Source organism: Cervus elaphus, chromosome 2 (genome assembly GCF_910594005.1).
Source record: "Cervus elaphus chromosome 2, mCerEla1.1, whole genome shotgun sequence".
NCBI classification, from domain to species: Eukaryota; Metazoa; Chordata; class Mammalia; order Artiodactyla; family Cervidae; genus Cervus; species Cervus elaphus.
Window position 1 is genome coordinate 27,441,019 of NC_057816.1, and position 22,944 is coordinate 27,463,962.

Here is a 22,944-nt window from a genome sequence, read left to right on the forward strand (position 1 = left end):
TTGAGACCAATTCAGAATTTTCAACTTTTTATTTTGATATAGAAAGTATATAGTTATTATTATTATTAAACTAGTATGAAAAATGAAGAATGTTGTAATGCAATGGTGATGGTCAACTTTATGTGCCAGCTTGGCTAGGCAATAGTCTCCAGTTATACAATCAAGGTATTACTCTAAAAGTACTTTTAAAATATGATTAAGGTCCATAATCATAAGTAATAAGTTAACTTAAGTAATAGAGTTTATCCTAGATAATCTGGGTGGTCCTGAATTTGATCAGTGAATAAGGCTTGAGAGCAGACCTGAGGTATCCCTGAGCAAGAAGAAATTCTACCTGTGCATAGAAACTTCAGCTGATCCCAGAGAGTTCTAGCCTTCCCTTCTAGACAGCCTGTCCTGTAGATTTCAGCGTTGGTTTGACATTCTCCACAATGCTTAAAACCAGTATCTTTCAATGCCTTTTTTAATATGTACCTCCTATTGATTCTGTTTACCTGGTGGAACCCTGGCTGATACACAGCTATAAAATAATAAAATAGTAATAATTTAAAGTTAGGATGGCCTCCTATATCACAATTATTTTTATTCATTTCTTCAAAAACTGACATTGACATGAGGTTGGCTTTGGCATTCAATGATTTCATAGCACTGCTTTGAGCTTTACTCTTATCATTTTAAGCACTCATAAGCATCAGTATAAAAAGCAACCCCCCCCCAATAAAATCACCCAATATCTTTACTTTGTCTAGGTGGAAAAGAGATAAACTGGGTAGCAGCAACATATAGATACCTCAAGCTTCTATATTATAAAGAAAAGAGGAAGGAGACAGGAGGGAAGAAAAGAAGGAAGACTGGCATTATCCAGCTGCCAGATTCCTCCATCTTCTGAATTAATCTCAAACACTTAAAAGGCAATGTCAAGTATGTATTTCATTTATGAGTTCTGGTCATATCAAACTCTCCTGCAGGTTTACACATGGAAGAGCAAGATTCACAATGATTGAAATGTCATTTTCTATGGAGAAGCTCAGCAGAATCCCTATTAGAATAAGCAATACACAACCCGATTCTCCACTTTTAGGAAGTATCTCTGCCCTGCTGATTGCTTCAATTACACACATTACTTTCAAAATCTGGGACTGACTTTTCCAGAATCTGCATCACAAAAGTAGTGTTATCCAAAGGAAGTGCTGTGCTTTCTTAATAATTACATTAGTCCTTGATAAGTACTTTATAGAGTCCATGAAAGAGGAACACCTTGTTTAAAAGCATTACATTTTATTGACACCTCTATATTTCTAGAACTCTTTGGTTGAAGATGTGGTAAGCTAGAATTTCCTGTCAGTACCTTCGCAATGGTTTTAGAGCTACTTGGCAGTTTTTAAATTGCTCTAAAATCCTTCAGGCCGTAAGAGCTCAGTTCTGCTCAGGGAATGTTTGTTGGTCATCTCACAATCCAGAGAGGCAACTTGTAAACAATTAATTGCAAATAAGGGGGATGGATGCAATAATATAGGACCTAAAGTTGCAAACTCCTGAGAATCCTAGTGTAACAACAATAGCAACAACGAAAGCCAAGTCAATGTTCAATCACTGAAGCTGGGAAATTGCTTTTATACATCTGAAGTCAAAAGAAATTACAGAGACTAAAATCAAGTTCCTTTCAAACTTGTTCTTTTTGATCAAGTTTAGCATAGATCATGCTACCCAGGTGGCTCACGGATAGAGCATCCACCTGCCAGTGCAGGAGATGCGAAAGACTCGGGTTAGATCCCTGGGTTGGGAAGATCCCCTGGAGTAGGAAATGGCAACCAGCTACAGTATTCTTTTTTTAATTTATTTTTAACTGAAGGATAATTGCTTTACAGTATTGCATTGGTTTCTACCAAATATTAACATGACAGCCGTGGCCCCTCCCATTTTGATTCCATGGACAGCAGAGCCTGGTGGTCTATAGCCCATGAGGTCCCAAGGAGTTAAAACTGAGTTAATGCTCTCTGACATAAATCACAGCAAGATCCTCCATGACCCACCTCCTAGAGTAATGGAAATAAAAGCAAAAGTAAACAAATGGGACCTAATTAAACTTAAAAGCATTTGCACAATGAAGGAAAACTATAAGCAAAGTGAAAAGACAGCTCTCAGAATGGAAGAAAATAATAGCAAATGAAGCAACTGACAAAGAATTAATCTCAAAAATATACAAGCAGCTCATGCAGCTCAGACAGAAAGCATGACTGTCTCATTCAGCTGTGTAAATACAGATCATAGTTTAGGGGTCAATATGATCAGGCAGCCAGAATTTGCAACATTAGGTAATGTAGAAGAGAATTCTAAGCATAGAATTCCATACACCTGCATGGCTGTGACTTTGAGGCTTTGGCCAAATATTAAAATGAGTATTCAAAGAGTGACACTGCATGGCACGGCAGACAACAGCTTCTGGGAGGCTAGAACTGAATGGAAACCTGGGGAATAGGGCTGAAATCAACCAACGTGGAGAGCGTTGGAGAAACTTAAATTTAACATCCCAGGTGTTATTTACCTGATACCCTAGCAAGGCCACACCTGCTATTCAGTCTCTCAGTCATGTCCAACGCTTTGCAACCCCATGTACTGCAGCACACCAGGCTTCCCTGTTCTTCACCATCTCCTGAAGTTTGCTCAAACTCAGGTCCATTGAGTCAGTGATGCCATCCAAACATCTTGTTCTCTGCTGTCTCCTCTCCTCCTGTCTTCAATCTTTCCTAGCATCAGGATCTTTTCCAATGAGTTGACTCTTTGCATCAGGTGGCAAAATTCTTGGAGCTTCAGCTTAAGCATCAATTCTTCCAGTGAATATTCAGGTTTGATTTCCTTTAGGGTTGACTAGTTTGGTCTCTTTGCAGTCCAAGGGACTCTCAAGAGTCTTCTCCAACACCACAGTTCAGAAGCATCAATTCTCCCTTGCTCAGCCTTCTTTATGGTCCGACTCTCACATCCATACATGACTACTGGAAAAACCAGTGAAAAACCAGTGTTAGTTGCTCAATCGTGTCAGACTCTTTGCGACCCCATGGACCCACCAGGCTCCTCTTTCCATGGAATTCTCCAGGCAAGAATATCCTGGAGTGGATTTTTATTTCCTTCTCCAGGGGAATCTTCCTGACCCAGGGATGGAACCTGGGTCTCCTGCATGGCATGCAGATTCTTTACCATCTGAGCCACCAGGGAAAAACCATAGCTTTGACTATATGGACCTTTATCAGTAAAGTAATGTCTCTGCTTTTTAATACACTGTCTAGGTTTACCATAGCTTTTCTTCCAAGGACTGTCTTTTAATTTCATGGCTGCAGTCACCATCTGCAGTGATTTTGAAGCCCAAGAAAATGAAGTCTGTCACTATTTTCATTGTTTCCCCATCTATTTGCCATGAAGTGATGGGACTGGATGCCATGATCTGTGTTTCTTGAGTGTAGAGCTTTTAGCCAGCTTTTTCATTCTCCTCCTTCACCTTCATCAAGAGGCTCTTTAGTTCCTCTTCACTTTCTGCCATAAGGGTGGTGTCATCTGCATATATGCCGTTATTGATATTTCTCTCTGCAATGTTGATTCCAGCTTGTGCTTTATCCAGCCCAGCATTTCACATGATGTACTCTGCATGTAAGTTAATAAGCAGAGTGACAATATACAGCCTTGACGTATTCCTTTCCCAGTCTGGAACCAGTTCATTATTCCATGTCCAGTTCTAACTGTTGCTTCTTGACCTTCATACAGGCTTTTCAGGGGGCAGGTAAGGTTGCCTGGTATTCCCATCTCTTGAAGAATGTTCCACAGTTTGTTGTGATCCACACAGTCAAAGGCTTTAGTGTAGTCAGTGAAGCAGAAGTAGATAATTTTCTGGAATTCCCCTGCTTTTTCTATGATCCAGTTGGTTGATGGCAATTTGATCTCTGGTTCCTCTGCCTTTTCTAAATCCAGCTTGTACATCTGGAAGTTCTCAGTTCACATACTGTTGAAGTCTAGCTTGGAGAATTCTGATCATGACCTTGCTAGCAATTGAAATGAGTCCAACTGTGTGATAATCTGAACATTCTTTGGCATTGCCCTTCTTTGGGATTGGAATGAATACTGACCTTTTCCAGTCCTGTGGCCACACCTAATAGCAGTGCTATGCTAGCATTCGAATGACAGCTCTTCTACATGAATACTAAGAAAAATTAAAATTACACCTCAGTGGTATAAAATTAATCCTCTATTAAATTAATAGGTTATTGGGGAAAAAAACTCAACATTCTCTAAATGAAGAAAACAAAATTCCCTCTTTCAACAATGCAGTAGTCATTCTGTCCATTATAAAATTTAAAATTACCAGATATGCTAAGAAATAGGACAAAGTCACCTATAACCCAGAGAATAAACACTTAACAAATACAAATACAGTGATAACACAGCTGATGGAATTAGCAGATAAGGACATTAAAGTGTCACACTTAAGTACTTAGATACCATTATAATGAAAGTAGAAATCAGAAAAAGTAAAACCATAAAAAAGAAACAAATGAAGCTATAGAATTATAAAATAGAATAAAAAAATGAACAATCCACTAAATGAACTGTTTAGCAGATTGTTGTTGTTTAGTCATTCAGTCTTGTCCTATCCTTTGTGAGTCTATGGACCCTAGCCTGCCAGGCTCCTCTGTCCATGGGATTTCCCAAGCCAAAATACTGGTGTGGGTTGGCATTTTCACCTCCAGGGCATCTTCCTGACCAGACCCAGGGATCAACCCACATCTCCTACATTGGCGGGTGGATTCTTCAAGCAATGAGCCATCTGAGAAGCCCCTTTAAGCTGATGGGACACTGAAAAATAAAAATCAGTGAATGGATATATATGCCAGTAGAAACAATCCAGACTGTAGCACAGAAAGCAAGGAATACTGGGAAAAAAATATCATTAAGCTACTGTAAATACTGCCTATTGTGACCTTCAAGTTTTGAGGACTCACAGATGGCAGGCACCGACGTGGGAGGGGCCGACTCACTGGAGTACATCAGCTGCCTCTCCTCTTTGGCCAGAGTGGCTCCTTCCCCATGTCTGAGACTTGAGTTCAGATTCTAAGGTTTGAGTGGCCAGGTGCTGACTTAGACTTTAATCACATTTTCTCCTGAACTGCACTGAACCCTTTGATGTGGCAGCTTCATCAGGAGTTGGCCACAAGTTGGAGGGTCTCTGTGGTTAACTCTGTTTATATGATGATGGGCAAGTCTGTGGCCTGTCACATGTCCATGTTCAGCCGCAACAGTCACAACTGTTACCACAAACACTCCTGGTGCGTTGTCAGACTGTGTTTGGCATGGATAATATCAACATTTCAGTGGAGTGGTCAGTGAGTTATAGGTAGGGGCCAAAATGAGGCCCAGTAACACCAAAGAATTGAAAAAAAAGACAGATCTAGAAGGGAAAAAAAAAAAAAAAATTGTTGTAACACACCTTAATTCCAAAAGATGATGTCTTGGTCTAATGGGGCCAGTTTTAAAGTATCAAAGATGATGACTACCAGATCTGATTTGAAATGATAAAATATGTAATTTTATTTGCTATCAATAAGCCAAGAAAAGCTAAGTACATAGTCAAGATCTTAGCCAATGTGGGAAGTATCTAAAGATTAAGTCAAAGGTGTGAAAATTGAGAAAAGAAGACGCTATGTCATGTGAAATTTGGAGAATAAAACCAGAATTAGAATACATTTTCTTAGGCTCAAACACAAGATGTTAGCCTATGAGATTTGCTGAGTGCAAATTCCAGACTGAGTCAGCAAAGCAGTAACCATGGAAAGAGAAAAGACCCTGGGTGTTGGGACAAGGACCTAGGTTGAGGCTCTATCTGAATATAAGTAGGAACAAGGAATACAGTTTGGAAAAGAAGAGTGACTTTTTAAAGCCATAAAGTCTTTCTATATAAATGAAAAAGATGAAGGCTCTGGTTGAACTGAGAGCCATGGTCTGGGAAACACATAAGCTCTGCCTTCTCAGCTCCCACTACAACTTTTATAGAAGAACTTTAATCGTTTCCACAGAAACCTAGGACTGCAAGGAACAGTTTGAAATCCATAGACATGGATACTGAAGGCCACCTCAGAATCTGGAAGTTGCATAAAATCAACAACTCTAGTGGGGCAGAAGTGGCAAGAATTTGAGAGTCTGATAGGCACCGTTTTTAAATCTAGTTCTCAATCTGTGACCTTGGGAAACAAACTCCTCCTGGGTTGCAGGTTTCTGCACTTGTACTTGTGGTGAAGGGTCTGGGGGGTCACTCTTAAGTCTTTGACATAAGATGAGGCCTCCACTAAATTTCTCCCAATGGCCTTTCTCAATTTTATTACTTTCTACTTCCTAATACTTGGGGTTCATATTCGGCTGGTTCAACCCAGCAGAGCTGCCTAGTTGTTTAAGACTGATGGAGATACACCTGTGTCTCTGATTTTAAATATTTTGAATATCATTCTCTCCAACACTGGACTAATGACTGCCATAAACTGGGGCATATGTTATGTCAGGCATTGTACTAATACAATATACACAAGAACTCATGCTATCCTCAACTTCACCCTCTGGTGGAAGTAGATTATCACCATTTTATAAATGAGGAAACTCTAATTAGATACTTCCTCAAAGTCTTAAAGACTTCCCTGGTGGCTCAGATGGTAAAGCGTCTGCCTATAATGCAGGAGACACAGGCTCGATCCCTGCGTTGGGAAGATCCTCTGGAGAAGGAAATGACAACCCACTCCAGTACTCTTGCCTGGAAAATGCCATGGATAGAGAAGCCTGGAGAGCTATATAGTCCATGGGGGTCGCAAAAAGTTGGACACAACTGAGTGACTTCACTTTCACATTCAAAGTCTTAAACTAAGAAGTAACAGTGCTAGATTGAGACCCAAGTCTCTTATACTACAAGTTCTTTGATGCTTTCACTAAATCATGCTCTCTGTCTTAGCATAGATAGTCCATAAGGAGAAAGTCCTAAAACAAAATAATGTGACTGATTATATAGTATGCAGGAAAAAATGGCTGCCAAATATATTCACTAATGGCTGAATATCATTAGAGTTTTAAGCTGGAATTCAAGAGAACTGGGAAAAATAAATAAAAACTTATTGTACAAATATGGCAAGATTTTTTTTCTGGTGTTAATTCAAATAGGCTTAAAATATAAACAGTGTCAATCCCTTAACTAGAGCAGTAAGGAAAAAATCTTAGTAATTTATTGATTTAACTACCTTTTGCATCATTAAGTTAGATGAAGATATAGACCTTATCTGAAATGGCAAGGGAGTCCAAGAAAGATCTATTAATAGTTTTAAATATTGGCTTAGTGACTAGGATATAATTATATTTTGTGTCTGTGCATTCACAGAGCATTAATTTTATGGTTAGTAGCTTATCTGCCTTTGAGCTAAAGAAGCTTTATATTTTTAATTGTGTGTCTAAATAACATGTTATGGTGAAATGATCTCCCATTAAAATGTCTGCAAGTTATTTTCTTTCTCCTGATGGCCAAAGATAAGGATGAGCATGATCTAGAGCAAAGAGGAACATTAACTATTACAGATTTTCTGCTTAGCTAAAGGAAGAGATGATCTTTAGTTTTCTGTTTGCTTATTTGTTTTTGATTGAAAGGAATGCAGATGCCCTTATATGGGGTTTTTAGAAGAAATTCAATTCATGGCTGCCTCCTCTGAATCCTCCACATTTAACTGAGCATCTTAAAGGACTAAAGCTATTTTGGTTTGGAGATATGAGATAATCTGTTTCCATTTAATTCAGTCTCTGATTTTGTGGTTACAAATGAGAGAACCCTAACATCATTTTACATAGACAGTAGAATCATTGTGTTTGGTTAAAACTGGAGAAGGAAATGGCAACCCACTCCAGTACTCTTGCCTAAAAAATCCCATGGACACAGGAGCCTGGTGGGTTATAGTCATTGTGGTCTCAAAAAATCATACATGACTGAGCAACTAAATACCAACAGTTTGGGCAAATGCACTGAGTTTAGTAAACTGGATTAAAGTTCTTTATAATTGACAAAAATCCTATTAAATCAGTAATCTCAAATATTACTAGTTTCCCACAACCCTCAGCCTTGCAGAATTATATGAAAGCTTTCCTCTCAACTGAAATCCTACTTCCAAACACATGAAAACATCCCTGGATTTTGAAGGTCTCAAAGATGGCAGCAGAAGTAATCCTCTTAGTTCTCACATGGACTTAATTCCTCTTGCTTATCCAGTTTTTTTCATGCCCTACATCTAGAGTCTTTTTGTGCTCTTGCAGCACTCAAAAAGAAAAGGAAAAGCAAATCCTCTTTGGAAAAATGTTTGAGTTCCTAAATTATGGCAGAGATCAACACTTGTTAGGTTATCACACACAATGGCAAGACATCCTGGGAACTAGAGTTCAAAGAGCTTTCTCACCCCACCCATTAAGCAATTCAGAGGGATCCTGTTATGTAATTTGCAATGAAAAGAATGCCTTCATGAGTTAGCATGTTTCAAAATAGACTCAGGCAAAATCTGCAAGCCACATGGCCTTGTTTATCCAAGATGACAGGAATGGCTTTTCTATATCTGACTACCTCTAGTTATTTTTGCTTAGCCCTGTTCTGTTCAGACAACTAACTACTATAGGGAAATGTTAGCAAAGTTAGCTTCCCAAATAAGAGAATTCTAGTGATGACCTTTATTTTCTATGCTGATTGAGTTTTCATGTGTATAATTTAAAAAATCTGGAATGCTTGTAATGAATCCATATTCCTAAACAAATTAAAATTGGCATTCCCATAATAAGAGGTCTCTATGAGGGAAATTCTGCTTGCCACAGAAGTAACTGATGTTCATAATGATGACTTAGAGACTTTCAAAAGATTCTCAAGTGCGATCTGAGTCATCAAAAAAATCAAACTACCCATTATCAAACTTTTAATCTAATATCTCTTTATACTATATAATTATACTTTATTAAATTTTGTATGTAATTTACTATGAAATTCCTGCCCATAATCATTTCAAACAACAGCAAGTATACTGAATTGAATTTTGGCTATGTACAATACAGTCTGTATAGTCAAGGAGAACTAATACTTCTTCAAAATTTACTATTAGTATATTTGAAAACACAAGTAATTTTTTTAAATAGACACTGTCATTTAGAATAGTTTTAAATTTACAGAAAAGTTGTGAAGATGTTGTGGGGAATTCCCAAATACTACACATCCAGTTTCCTCTATTATTAACATCTTTCATTAGCATGGTGCATTTATAGCAGTTAATAAACCAACATTAATATATAATTATTATATAAAGTCCATGGTTTACAGTAGAGTTCATCTGTTACACAGTTCTATGGGTTTTGATAAATGTAATATCATCATTATTAAGTATATCATCATCATTAAGTATAATATCATCATCATTAAGTATAATGTCATCATTTTTCTATCATAAGAATGGTTTTAGCATCCTAAAAATCCCTTGTTCTCCACCTTTCACCCTTCCTTCCCTCCCTCCAAACCCCTGGTAATCACTGGTCTTTTATTCTCTTTTATAGTTTTACCTTTTCCAGAATATTATATGTAAAAATCATGTAGTATGTAAACTTTTCAGACTGGCTTAGCAATACACAGTTAAGTTTCCTTCATGTCTTCTTGTGGGTTGTATTGACATATTTTCCATTGTATGTATGTACCACAGTTTATCCATTCACCTATTAAAAAGAATCTTGGTTGCTTCCAAAATTTTGCAACTTTGTATAAAACTGTCTTAGAAATTTTTGTGAGTATCTACAAAATAATTTGCTGGGATTTTGATCGAGATAGCATTGATTCTATTGTACAAATTCAGAAGAATTGACATCTTAACAATATCGAATCTTCTCACCTATGTACATGAAATGTCTTTCCATTTATTTAGATCTTTGATTTCTGTATCAGAGTTTTATAGTTTTCTTCATATACAACTTGGTTATATTTTGCCAGAATTATACCTAATTATTTCATGGAGGGGATAGTATAAATGATGTTGCAATTTTAATTTTAAATTTCAATTGTTCATTACTGGTATATAGGAAAGAAATTGATTTTTGTATATTAACCTTGTATCCTGAAACCTTGCTCTAACTGCTTATTAGCTCCAGGTTGCTGATTCTTTAGGATATTTGACATAATCATGTCACCTGCAAAACAGAAAGAGTTTTATTTCTTTCTTCCCAATTGGTATATCCTTTACTTCTTTTTCTTGTCTTCTTATGTTAGCTAGGACTTCCAGTATGATGCTGAATAGAATAAAAGTGATGAGATAGGACATCTTTTCCTTTTCCTTTGGGGAAGCTTCATGTTTGTCACAGTGAATTATATTATTAGCTACAGGTTTGTTGTAGAAGTTCTTTATTAAGTTGAGGAAGTTACTATCTCTGGTTTGCTGTTTTTAAATTATAAATGGGTATTAAAGTTTATTAAATGCTTTTTCTGCATCTGTTAATATGATCAAATGATTTTTCTTCTTTAGCCTGTTGATTTAATTGATTATACTTATTGACTTTCAAATGTTGCACCAGCAACATAAACTTGGGAGAATTTCCCTAAGTTGTGGTGTATAATTAACATCATACATTATTAGACTCAGTTTGTTAGACAGTAATATTTTGTTGAGGATTTTTGCATCTATGTTCATGAGAGATGTTTTCACTGGATATGAAATTCTAGTTTGGATGTGGTTTCTTTTTCTCTCTAGTATTTTAAATATTTAACTCTATTCTCTACTTACTCTGACACAGTTTTTAATCAAAAGTCCTCTATAATCATGGCAAGGGCAAAGAGAAGAGGAGAAAAAAAAAAAAAACTTGTCTGATTAAAAGATAAGGGAGACACTACACATGCACAGAAAGACTCCTTGGAGTCAAAAGTCAGAGGATAATTCCAGGTCATAATGAATCTTACTCCTCCCAGAAGCCTTCACTTTGAGATCAATCTTGGCTAAGGTGTGTGGGTGCACCCCAGAGGAGGGTCCTGAAACAAATTAAGCAGAGGGGAACAAAGCAAGGTGAATGGCCTGAGAGAAGACAAGGACCCAGAGAACTGCCACCTTATAAAGGATTTAAACTTCCCAAAAGCGTGCCTCTCTCTTAGAGCTCGCCCATGAGCCTTTATGACTATCATTTTCGTTTCAATAGTTTTTTACTTTACTCTTTGAAAAAAAAAAAAGAAGTCCTCTATAATTCTTATTATTGTTTCTTTATAGGTAAGATTCTTTCTCATCTGTTTTTTCTAAATTTCCTTCTTTTCTTTGGTTTTCTGAAGTTTGAATAGGCTATACATAGGGTTGTGCGTGTGCATACATGTGTGTGTGTGTGTGTGTGCTTGTATACGGGTGTTGGTATTTATCTTACTTGGTGTTATCTGAATTCCTGAATCTGTAGTTTGGTATCTGTCATTAATTTTTTGCAGTTCTCATCCATTATTACTCCAAACATTCTTCTGCTCCTTTTTCTTCTTCTGGTATTTTAGTTATATGTATACTACACCTCCAGTTCTAACTGTTAGAACTGGACATGGAACAACAGACTGGTTCCAAATTGGAAAAGGAGTACATCAAGGCTGTATATTGTCACCCTGCTTATTTAACTTATATGCAGAGTACAGCATGAGAAACGCTGGGCTGGAAGAAGCACAAGCTGGAATCAAGATTGCCAGGAGAAATATCAATAACCTCAGATATGCAGATGATACCACCCTTATAGCAGAAAGTGAAGAGGAACTAAAGAGCCTCTTGATGAAAGTGAAAGAGGAGAGTGAAAAAGTTGGCTTTAAGCTCAACATTCAGAAAACTAAGATCATGGCATCTGGTCCCATCGCTTCATGGGAAATAGATGGGGAAAGAGTGGAAACAGTGTCAGACTTTATTTTTTTGGGCTCCAAAATCACTGCAGATGGTGACTGCAGCCATGGAATTAAAAGACACTTGCTCCTTGGAAGGAAAGTTATGACCAACCTAGATAGCGTATTAAAAAGCAGAGACATTACTTTGCCAACAAAGGTCTGTCTAGTCAAGGCTATGGTTTTTCCAGTGGTCATGTATGGATGTGAGAATTGGACTGTGAAGAAAGCTGAGCACCTAAGAATTGATGCTTTTGAACTGTGGTGTTGGAGAAGACTCTTGAGAGTCCCGTGGACTGCAAGGAGATCCAACCAGTCCATCCTAAAGGAGATCAGTCCTGGGTGTTCATTGGAACGACTGATGCTGAAGCTGAAACTCCAGTACTTTGGCCACCTGATGTGAAGAGCTGACTCATTGGAAAAGACCCTGATGCTGGGAGGGATTGGGGGCAGGAAGAGAAGGGGACGACAGAGGATGAGATGGCTGGATGGCATCACTGACTCGATGGACATGATTTTGGGTGAACTCCGGGAGTTGGTGATGAACAGGGAGGCCTGGCGTGCTGCAATTCATGGCGTCGCAAAGAGTCGGACACGACTGAGCAACTGAACTGAACTAAACTGATACTACACCTCTTGATAATTACTCCACAATTCTTAGATTTTCTGCTTTTTCTTTTCTCTTTTTATTTCTATTTGGGAAGTTTCCACCTCTAGCTCAATGATTCTTTCTTAGGCTGTCCTCAGCCTACCAAGGAGTCCATGAAAGTCATTCTTTATTTCTGTAACAGTGTTTTTGATTTCTACCTTTCCTATTGATTTTTCTTTGATTTTCTATCTCTTTGCTTATATTACTCATCTATTCTTACATATTGCCTACTTTTTCCACAAGAGCTCTTGCCACATTAACCACAGCTATTTGAAAGTTCCTGTCTGTTAATGCCAACATCTGTATCATATCTGAGTTTGGTCCCGCTGACTGCTTGGTCTGTTCAGTCTTGTTTCTCCTCTCCCTTTCCCTCCCCTCTTCTCCTTCTCTCTCTCCCTTCTTTCTCTTTTTCTTTGGCATGCCTTGTGATTTTTTTGTGAAAAAGCAGGCATATTGTATTGGGTAGTAGGAATTGAGGTTAAATATATTTTCAGTGTAATTTAGTTAGCCTAAATAGATGTTGGGCTGTGATTAATGTTTCCTGTATCTATAGACGCCAGAAGCTTCAGTCTTCTAGTACCTTTTTTTATTGTCTCTCTTTCCTCCTAACTTTGGGCTTCCCTAAGTATTCCTCTTCAGAGACGTGCCTTTCTGCTGAAACCCACTGTAATTTTACTGAAGACTTTTTGGCATGGTACTAAAGTGTGGCAGAAAGAGAACTTTCTATAACCTTGAAATTAAAACTCAGTCTCTTAGAGGGCCTGTATCTTGGCAACACAAGCTACACAAATGTTTCTCCAGTGATTTAGTTTTTATTCCCCTCTTCTCCCCACTCTTTTCCCTGGATGTTGTATTACTAATCTATTTTTGTGAAGCCTTGACCATTATTGAAAATATATTGAAATAAAAAGGCTGGAGGGGAGTTGGTTTAGGAGGAATTTCTTTCTCTCACTGAGATAAGGCTTCAACATAGTCCTTTCTGCTCAAGAGTGGGTCTTTGCTATGGAAAAAGCTCTGGATATATTTCACAATGTTTTAAAAACTATATTTTATATCTTCTCTTGCCCTTGACACTTGGGGATCCCCAATTCGGAATCTTTTTGCTTTCTTAGATCTCCCTGACAGAAGCCTAATGTTGGTCATGAAATTGTAGAGGCTTCCAAGGCCATAGCCACCAGGAGATTCTCACTCTCAAATTAAGTCCACAATCAACCTACAGCAACTGATCAAAAGTAGTATTTCAGTGTTCCTCCCAGTTTATGGCCCCAGTGGATTCTGTTTCAGCTAAGCAGATCTCCTCTGTGTCTCTTTGGTTATCTCTCCAGATTTGGGGGTAGAGGTTTATCTAACAATCTCAGTTCTCTGACAGATTCAAAAAAATCAACTGTCTTTCAGTTTGCCTAACTTTGTCTTGTTGCAATGGCTTGGGGTGATGAATTCTAAGCTCTTTATATATTGGAACTAAAACTGAACAACAGTTTTTTTTTTCTTTTTTTAAAGATATATTATTTCATTTAAAATGTACATTAGTACTAAGATATAGGGAAGTTATTTGACAGACACTATCCAATTAGTAAGACAGAAAAGGAACCACAGTTTAAATTCAGATCATCTGAACCCCAAACTGTCTTTCATGTTATTTATTACCACATGCTGCTTTTGCACATTCTGTGTGCTGCTCCTTAGAATTACCAAGAGTAGCAGAGGGAGCAGGAAGAGCTGGTCTAAATTCAGTGGTTTAAAGAGCCATCTGAGATCTGCAATTATTTTCAAGCTGAAAAATAATTTGATTCAGTAACTACTATTCAAGGAAAGGTCAAATCATTTCCTATATACTTACTGATGGATATTACAGTTCAATAGCTTTCATGTAGGGAGTTTGTAATGTGGTCATTGACCTTGTACATTGGCACCTGAATTATAAAGAAGTAAATTTACTCTATAACTGAAAACTCACAAACATTGCAATAGGTCAACACCATATATCGCACATTCATTCAAAGGCCAATAAAAGCAAATACTGTAGCATTTGAGGGCTAGAGAAAGAGAGTGAAATAGCAATCAAAATGAAATATTGATTCTTCAGGTAATATTTTAAAACTTTTAGTTAGTTCCCATGTACACAAAAACATATGCTCCTATTATTGTTTATAATCATAAGTTTTAAAGATTTTTATCTGTACTATTATTAATCTCACAATATATGCAAAACAGATATTATCATCCATACTCTGCAAATAAGGAGAGTAGAGAGGTTAAGCAATTTACCTGGGTCATAGATTTTAAGTATTTGAGCCCCAAGAATTGACCCCAGATTCTTTGTTAACAAAGTCCATTTTCTTTTTACCGAAGAAAGCTACAGAGAAATTGATTTTCATGTGTTTTATGTGGGAGAAGTATAGAAGGGGAGTTTAGTGGAGAGGGAAGAAGGTGGCCAACACTGATAAAGTGATGATCTATATGCCTTACAAGTCCTTTCAGTGGCACACTTCAGCTAAATTTTCTCTGAGGATATAGTGTACGCAATGACAAAAGTGAGCTCCTGGTTTTGGTAAGAATAAATGCACAGGGCCCTTCCAACAGAAACTAGGCTACTATTCACTTTTATTCAGGAATAACCTGGGAGTATAATTTTGTCATTTGTCTGTATGGATATTCTATTTCCTCATGTATATGTGGTCTTGCAAAACAAAATATGCTTTTTAGTTAGTTTTGGAAATTCTTTTTATTCGCATGATAAACCAGAATCTTTTTTGTGCACTCCTGTATATTTTAATGGAGAAGGCCATGGCACCCCACTCCAGTACTCTTGTCTGGGAAATCCCATGGATGGAGGAGCCTGGAAGTCTGGAGTCCATGGGGTCGCTAAGAGTTGGACACAACTGAGTGACTTCACTTTCATTTTTCACTTTCATGCATTGGAAAAGGAAATGGCAACACACTCCAGCGTTCTTGCCTGGAGAATTCTAGGGATGGGGGAGCCTGGTGGGCTGCCGTCTATGGGGTCGCACAGAGTCGGACACAACTGAAGCGACTTAGCAGCAGCAGCAGCAGTATATTTTAGATGCTGAGTCAAAGCTGATTTCAAATATCTGGTTGCATACACTTTGGTTTATGTTGAAAAGTTCTCCCATAAGACTTCAACAGAATTTATCATGCAGGCCAATGATATAAGTAGTTTTACCAGTCTTACATATAATGTGCATGATTTCCATACTTTAAATTCAACTTTAAATAAATATTTTGTTATTATTTTATAATAATAATAATGACATTACTTGTATTTCATAATCTCCACTAAGTCATGAGAATTCTAGCCCATAGTACACATTTACAAAGAGTATCTAAGGCTGAAAAATTTGTAAATAGGTGGAACAGATGGCTGCCTGATCAATTTCGCGTTTAGTGTTTTGAGGAAGTCATCTGCCTAAAAATATATCTTAAAAGCCTGTTTCATTGTGAGTTTTCTAACATTAGAGACCCAATCCTTTGGATTATAAAGAATTTAAAGCCTAAAGATCTAAGAATACTTTTATATTCAGTGACCTCCTACCATATTATAACATTTCATTTAGTGCAAAGGAGTAGAAATTATAGATAACATGGAGATAGGACATGGAAATGAACATATTAAAAGGTACTGTGAGTAAAACCTTTAATCTATGTTTTAAAAAGCCATTTAGATATCTCTATGAGGAATATCACTTTAAGTTTAGAAATAAATGACAATGTAGTTTGTAAAATATCTTTTCATCTAAGAGGATTGCCTTGTGGTAATTAGAGAAAAAGGTAACAAGATACAATCATGATACAGATATGATCTAGAGCCATTTATCCATAAGGAAAGGAGAAAGGAATACTATTTGGGAAGACTAGGATTGAATTATTTCTGAGGAAATGGGAGTTCAGATGAGCTTTGATGAGACGATAGTGGGAAACATAGTGGAATAAAAACACACAGGCTTTGTTTTAATCCTATTGCACTTGGGCAATTCACTTCACTTCTCTGAGGCTTAATTTAGTTATTTATATAAAGGGGAAATTGGGTAAATTGGTACTAAAACTAAGTATATGTTTGCTACTACTGTTACTTATATGTTTGTATCAGATATCACTAGTTAAGCACATGACTCTTTACAGATATCTAGATAAAGTCTCAAAATCTGTTTAAAAATTGCAGATAAATATAGATAATCTTATGGAATTTTAAAAAATTTTCTAGAAGTATTTAGTAAATATAGCAAACCTGTAGGATATAAGATCAACATAAAAAATCAATTGTAATTTCCATATTCTGGCAATGAAATATTAGAATGTGAAATTAATGATGCAGTTTAGTACCTCAATATAACTCTGCCTGCTCCATATTCTAGCCTATGCTTAGTAAGGTCCATCTTTAATTTTACCCACTCTAACAAATGTATGAAATAATGTCATTGTGGTTTTACCTTATATTAATAATTAATGATGTTTGCTATCTTGATATGTGCTTATCCATATAACTTCTTTGATTAAGTATCTGTTAAGAATTTTATCCATTTAAATGGGTTTTTATATCATTGAGCTTTGAGAATTTTTTTGTATATTCTGAATACATATTCAAATATATGATTTGCAAATATTTTCCCCTTTGTGGCTTATATTTTCATTTTCTTAAGACTGTTTTCAGCAAAGCAGAAGTTATTATTTTTACAGTCAAATTTATGAATTTGTTATTTTATACATTTTACAATATCATGCTTTTGGTGTTATATCTAAGAAAAAAATGCCTAACCTACTATCACAAACATTTTTTCCCTTGGTTTCTTCTAGAAATATTAGTTTTAAGATCGTGATTAGTCCTTTGCAAATTTACATGTGATGTAACAAATGGAATATCATAATTTTACATATGGGTATCCAAATTTTTCAGTACTGTTGAAACATTATTTTTTCCCATAGAATGAAATCTGCAACTTCACCAAATTCCAGTTGACCATACATGTACAAGTCTGTTTCTGGATTCTATTCTGTTGCATTGATCAAAGTATCTTAATGCCAATGCTTGATTACTGCAACTTTACTGAAAGTTTTAGCATCTGGTAATTTTTTTGTTTGTTCTTCTCTTTCAAAGTTGTTTTGCATATTCTATATCTTTTGCATTTCCATTTGAATTTTAGAATCATCTTTTCAATGTCTACAAAAGAACTTGCTCATATTTTTACTTGGATTGCTTTGAATCAATAGATAAATCAAGGGAATTGGCATATTAAAATGTAGTCTTCCTGCCAATGAACAATGTTTATTTATAGGCATAACTTGCTTTATTGTACTTCACTTTTTGTGCTTCGTAAGAATCATATTTTTATAAATTCAAGATTTGTGGCAACCCTGCATTGTCTGATGATGGTTATCATTTTTTATAAATTTTTTAAAATTAAGGTATATAATTTTTTAAAAACAGTGCTATTGCATACTTAATAGGCTATAATAGAGTACACACATAACTTTTATATGCATTGGAAAATCAAAAGATTCATGTGGCTAATTTATTTTAGTGGTCTGAAACTGAACTATCTCTGAGGTATGCCAATATTCTTTAAGTAATTTAATTTCTTTCTCCAAGTTTTTTCAATTTTCAGTATATAGGTCCTATACATCCTTTGATAGATTTTTCCTAAATATTTTCAGTTCTTGGTGTTATTATAAATTATTAGCACCAAAAAAATTATTGGACTCCCCTGATAACTTGGTTGGTAAAGAATCCACCTGCAATGCAGGAGATCCCAGTTGGATTCCTGGGTTGGGAAGATCCGCTAGAGAAGGGATAGGCTACCCACTCCAATATGCTTGGGCTTCCCTTGTGGCTCAGCTAGTAAAGAATCTTCCTGCAATGTGGGAGACCTGGGTTCGATCCCTGGGTTGGGAACATCCCCTGGAGAAGGCAAAGGCTACCCACTCCAGAATTCTGGCCTGGAGAATTCCATTGACTCTATAGTCCACAGGGTCACAAGCCAAAAAGTTAATGTAGCTAGTTTATTCTGCTGGTCTGGAACTGAACTATCTCTGAGGTATGCCAGTATTCTGTAAGTAATTTAATTTCCTTCTCCAAGATTTTTCACTTTTCAGTATATAGGTCCTATATATCCTTTGATAGATTTATCCTAAGTATTTCCAATTCTTGGTGTTATTATAAATTATTAGCACCAAAAAATTATTAGCACCAAATTGTTACAAATATATAAATACATCCTATATGACATTTTAAAATTTCACCTTCTAAATATTCTTTTCTAGTATTTGTTAGTCACTTAGTCATCTCCTACTCTTCATGACCCCATGGACTGTAGCCCACCAGGCTTCTCTGTCCAAGGGATTTCCCAGGAAGGAATACTGGAGTGGGTTGCCATTCCCTTCCCCATGGGATCTTCCTGACCCAGGGATCGAACCCAGGTCTCCTTCATTTCAGGAGACTGAGCCACTGTCTGAGCTGTACCGTCTGAGCCACCAGGAAAGCCTCTAATATAATTTTATTTATATTTATATAGCCATCTTGTATCCTTCAACCTTGCTAAAAGTTATTTATTTTCCTACTAGTTCTTTTACAGGCTATCCTGGTGGCTCAGTGGTAAAGAACCCACCTGCCAATGTAGGAGATGGAAGTTCCATCCCTGGGTCAGGAAGATCCCCTGGAGAAGGAAATGGCAACTCACTCCAGCATTCTTGCCTGAGAAATCCCATGGACAGAGGAGCCTGGCGGGCTACAGTCCGTGGGGTCATGAGAGGGTCAGACAGGACTTGGCACCACCACCACAACTCTTTGCAGATTAAGTCACATTTTCTCTGTAGAAATCACATCACCTATAAATAAAGACAGTTTACTTCTTCTTTCATATCCAAATGCCTTTTTCTTTCTTTCTTTCTTGGCTACACTAGAATCCCCACTGTATGCTAAATAGAAGTGTTGAAAACAGACTTCCTTGTCTAGTTCTTGATTTAAATAAGCTGGTCAGCTGGCTCCTCACTTGCATTGTTTCCAGTTAAAAACTGTTCTGTGTTCCTATCTTTTTTCCTTTATACATAATGTTTCTGTTTTGTTCCGTGGCTGCTTTCAGGATTTTTATCTTCACCTTTTGTTCCAGCATTTAAAGAATCCACCTGCAGTGCAGGAGACACAGAAGATGCAGTTCGATCCCTAGGTCAGGAAGATCCCTGGAACTAGGAAATGACAACCCCCTCCAGTATTCTTGCCTCAAAAAATCCAAGGATATTGGAGCTTGACAGGCTATAGTCCAAAGGGTCACAAGGAGTCAGACACAACTAAGCATAGTTCTAAGTAATATGATTATGATACACTTTAGTGCTAGTTTCATTTTTACTGTTTAGAGTTTATTTAGGCTCTTGGAACTACAATTTTATATCTTTTTTTAAAATTGGTATTTTTCAACCAGTATGCCTTCATATATATATTTTTAGAAAGATGGTAATGATAACCCTATATGCAAAACAGAAAAAGAGACACAGATGTATAGAACAGACTTTTGGACTCTATGGGAGAAGGTGAGGGTGGGATGATCTGAGAGAACAGCATCGAAACATGTATATTATCAAGTGTGAAACAGATCGCCAGTCCAGGTCAGATGCATGAGACAAGTGCTCGGGGCTGCTGCACTGGGATGACCCAGAGGGATGGGATGGGGAGGGAGGGGGGAGGGGGGTTCAGGATGGGGAACACATGTAAATCCATTGCTGATTCATGTCAATGTATGGCAAAAAACCACTACAATATTGTAAAGTAATTAGCCTCCAACTAATAAAAATAACTGGGGGAAAAATAAATAAAAACAAAAAAAAATAAATAAAATAAAAAAAAATAAGTAAAAAAAAAAAATCCCCGACCCCCAAACTTCTCCTTCAGAGACTCCAGTTAAAGGTTTATTAAACTGCTTTAAGTTGTTCCACAACTTATTGATATTCTTTTTTTTTTTTTTTTAATCTCATTCTTCATCCTCTGTGAGTTTTATTTTGGAAATATTCTTTGCTAAGTATTCAAATATACTGATTTTTTTTTTTTACCTCTGCAATATCTAACCTACCACTAATCCAATTCAGTATAATTTTTCATCTCAGATACTGTACTTTTCATCTCTAGAAGTTTCATTTGTTTTATTATTATCTCTTCTGTTTCTGAACATGTCACGTTCAACCATTTCTCTAGCTTCAGGACATATGTAATGTAATTCGCTGGTGGCTCAGATGGTAAAGAATTTGCCTGCATGCAGGTTCAGTCCCTGGGTCAGGAATATCCACTGGAGAAGGGAATGGCTGCTGCTGCTGCTGCTAAGTCACTTCAGCCGTGTCTGACTCTGTGCGACCCCATAGATGGCAGCCCACCAGACTCCGCCATCTCTGGGATTCTCCAGGCAAGAACACTGGAGTGGGTTGCCATTTCCTTCTCCAAAGGGTATGACTACCACTCCAGTATTTTTGCTTGGAGAATTCCATGGGTAGAAGAGCTTGGTGGGCTACAGTTCATGGGGTTTCAAAGAGTTGGTCATGACTGAGCAACTAACAGTTACTTTTTCACTTTATCTAACTTTTAATATCATTGACTGCTAATTCTATTAGCTGTATCATTTCTGGATCCATTTCTACTTATACTCCTTCTTATGAACCATAATTTCCTTCTTCTTGGTGTGCTTATAATTTTTTCTTTTATTGGATGCAAAGTACTGTGAATGTTACCTGTTTGGATGCTGAGTATTTTGATATTTCAAAAATCTTCTTAAGCTTTCTTTTGATATGTGATTAAGTTACTTGGAATTTTTTTGATGTTTCTGAATTTTACTTTTAGCATCTGTTAAGAGGGATCAGACCACCATTTAGTTCATGGCTAATGTTTCCAAAGGCTAAGCAAGACTCTTTTTACTAGTCCAATGCTCTATGAACTATGAAGTTTTCAACTCTGTTCTAAATATACTCTACACCCAACTTTTTATAAGATCTGGGCATTTTGTTCCTTCTAATCTTGTTCTCTGACCGTGGGTAGTTTCTTTAAACGTGTCTTGATCAGTGCTTAACTGATTACTTAAGCAGGACTCTAGAGAGATCTCTGGAATTCTCCTTTCTCTGACACTATGTCCTATGAACTTTTGCCACTTTGGCTTTGAAAGATTCCTAGCTTGACCTTCTTAGCTCACTGTATACAATGGACTCTGCCAAAGTTCACCCTCTCTGCCCTGCAACCTGTAAATTACCTCCAGACATTGATCTATTGGAATCATAGGGTTTTCCTCAATTTTTCCTATATCTCAGTGATTATTGTCCTCTGCTACCTGATGTCCAGTAACTCAAGGGCTAATTTTCATATATTCTGTCCATTTTTTAGGTTTTTTCAAGAACAAGGGTAAATATAGGCCCTGTTACACTATTTTAGCCAGAAGTACAAGTTTTTGACATTATTGATTATTGCTGTATTAAATGACTGTTTAACATATAGTTTCTTATCAAGAGAAAATAGAGATTTGAATAAATAAAAAGAAGCAGAGAATTTTCCAGACAAAGCGAAGATTCTGGGCTAGGAATGAGCTTCTGGGTTTAGGTTATATCAAGAAAACTGGTGTTACTGAAAGAGAACAAATGAGGGAAGATAGTTGTGAACAGCTTTATAGAGATGAGAAAGAGATAGGTGATACCTATCTTAGAGGGTTCTTAGGACCCTCTAAGAACTCTGAATAGCTTTCAAATCATCCCATTATATTGTGGTTCTGAGCAATATCAACATCCATTTGGAACAACATGGATCTAAAGGGTATTATGCTTAGTGAAATAAGTCACACAGAGGAAAACACATATGAAATCTAAATCAATTATATAAGAAAAACAAAATAAAAACAGACTCATTGATACAGATAGCAAATTTGTTGTTCCCAGAGTGAAGAGAGGAGTGAGGGATGAGCCAGATAGGTGAAGGGAATAAAGAGGCACAAATTCCCAATTATAAAATAAACCAACCACAAGGATGTAATTACAGCATAGGAATATGTTCAATAATACTATAACTTTTTATGAGGGCAGATGGTTACTAGACTTATCATGGTGATCATTTCATGATGTATTTAAATGTTTAATCACTGTGTTGTATACCTGAAACTAACATGATATTACACAACAATTATATTTCAATTTTAAAAATTATCTTAAATGTTATTTGGAGAATTTACTCTAGGAAATAAGTGTCAGAATAGGGACGAAATTTGGGGATCATAATAATCCAAATGAGAGAAGTTAGTAGATTTGATTTCATGTGTTAGCCATGAAAGTGGTGAGTAGCAGTCAAATCCAAAACATATTTTAAAAATTAAAAACTACAAGACTTTTTAATGAATTGGAGGTCAGGTAT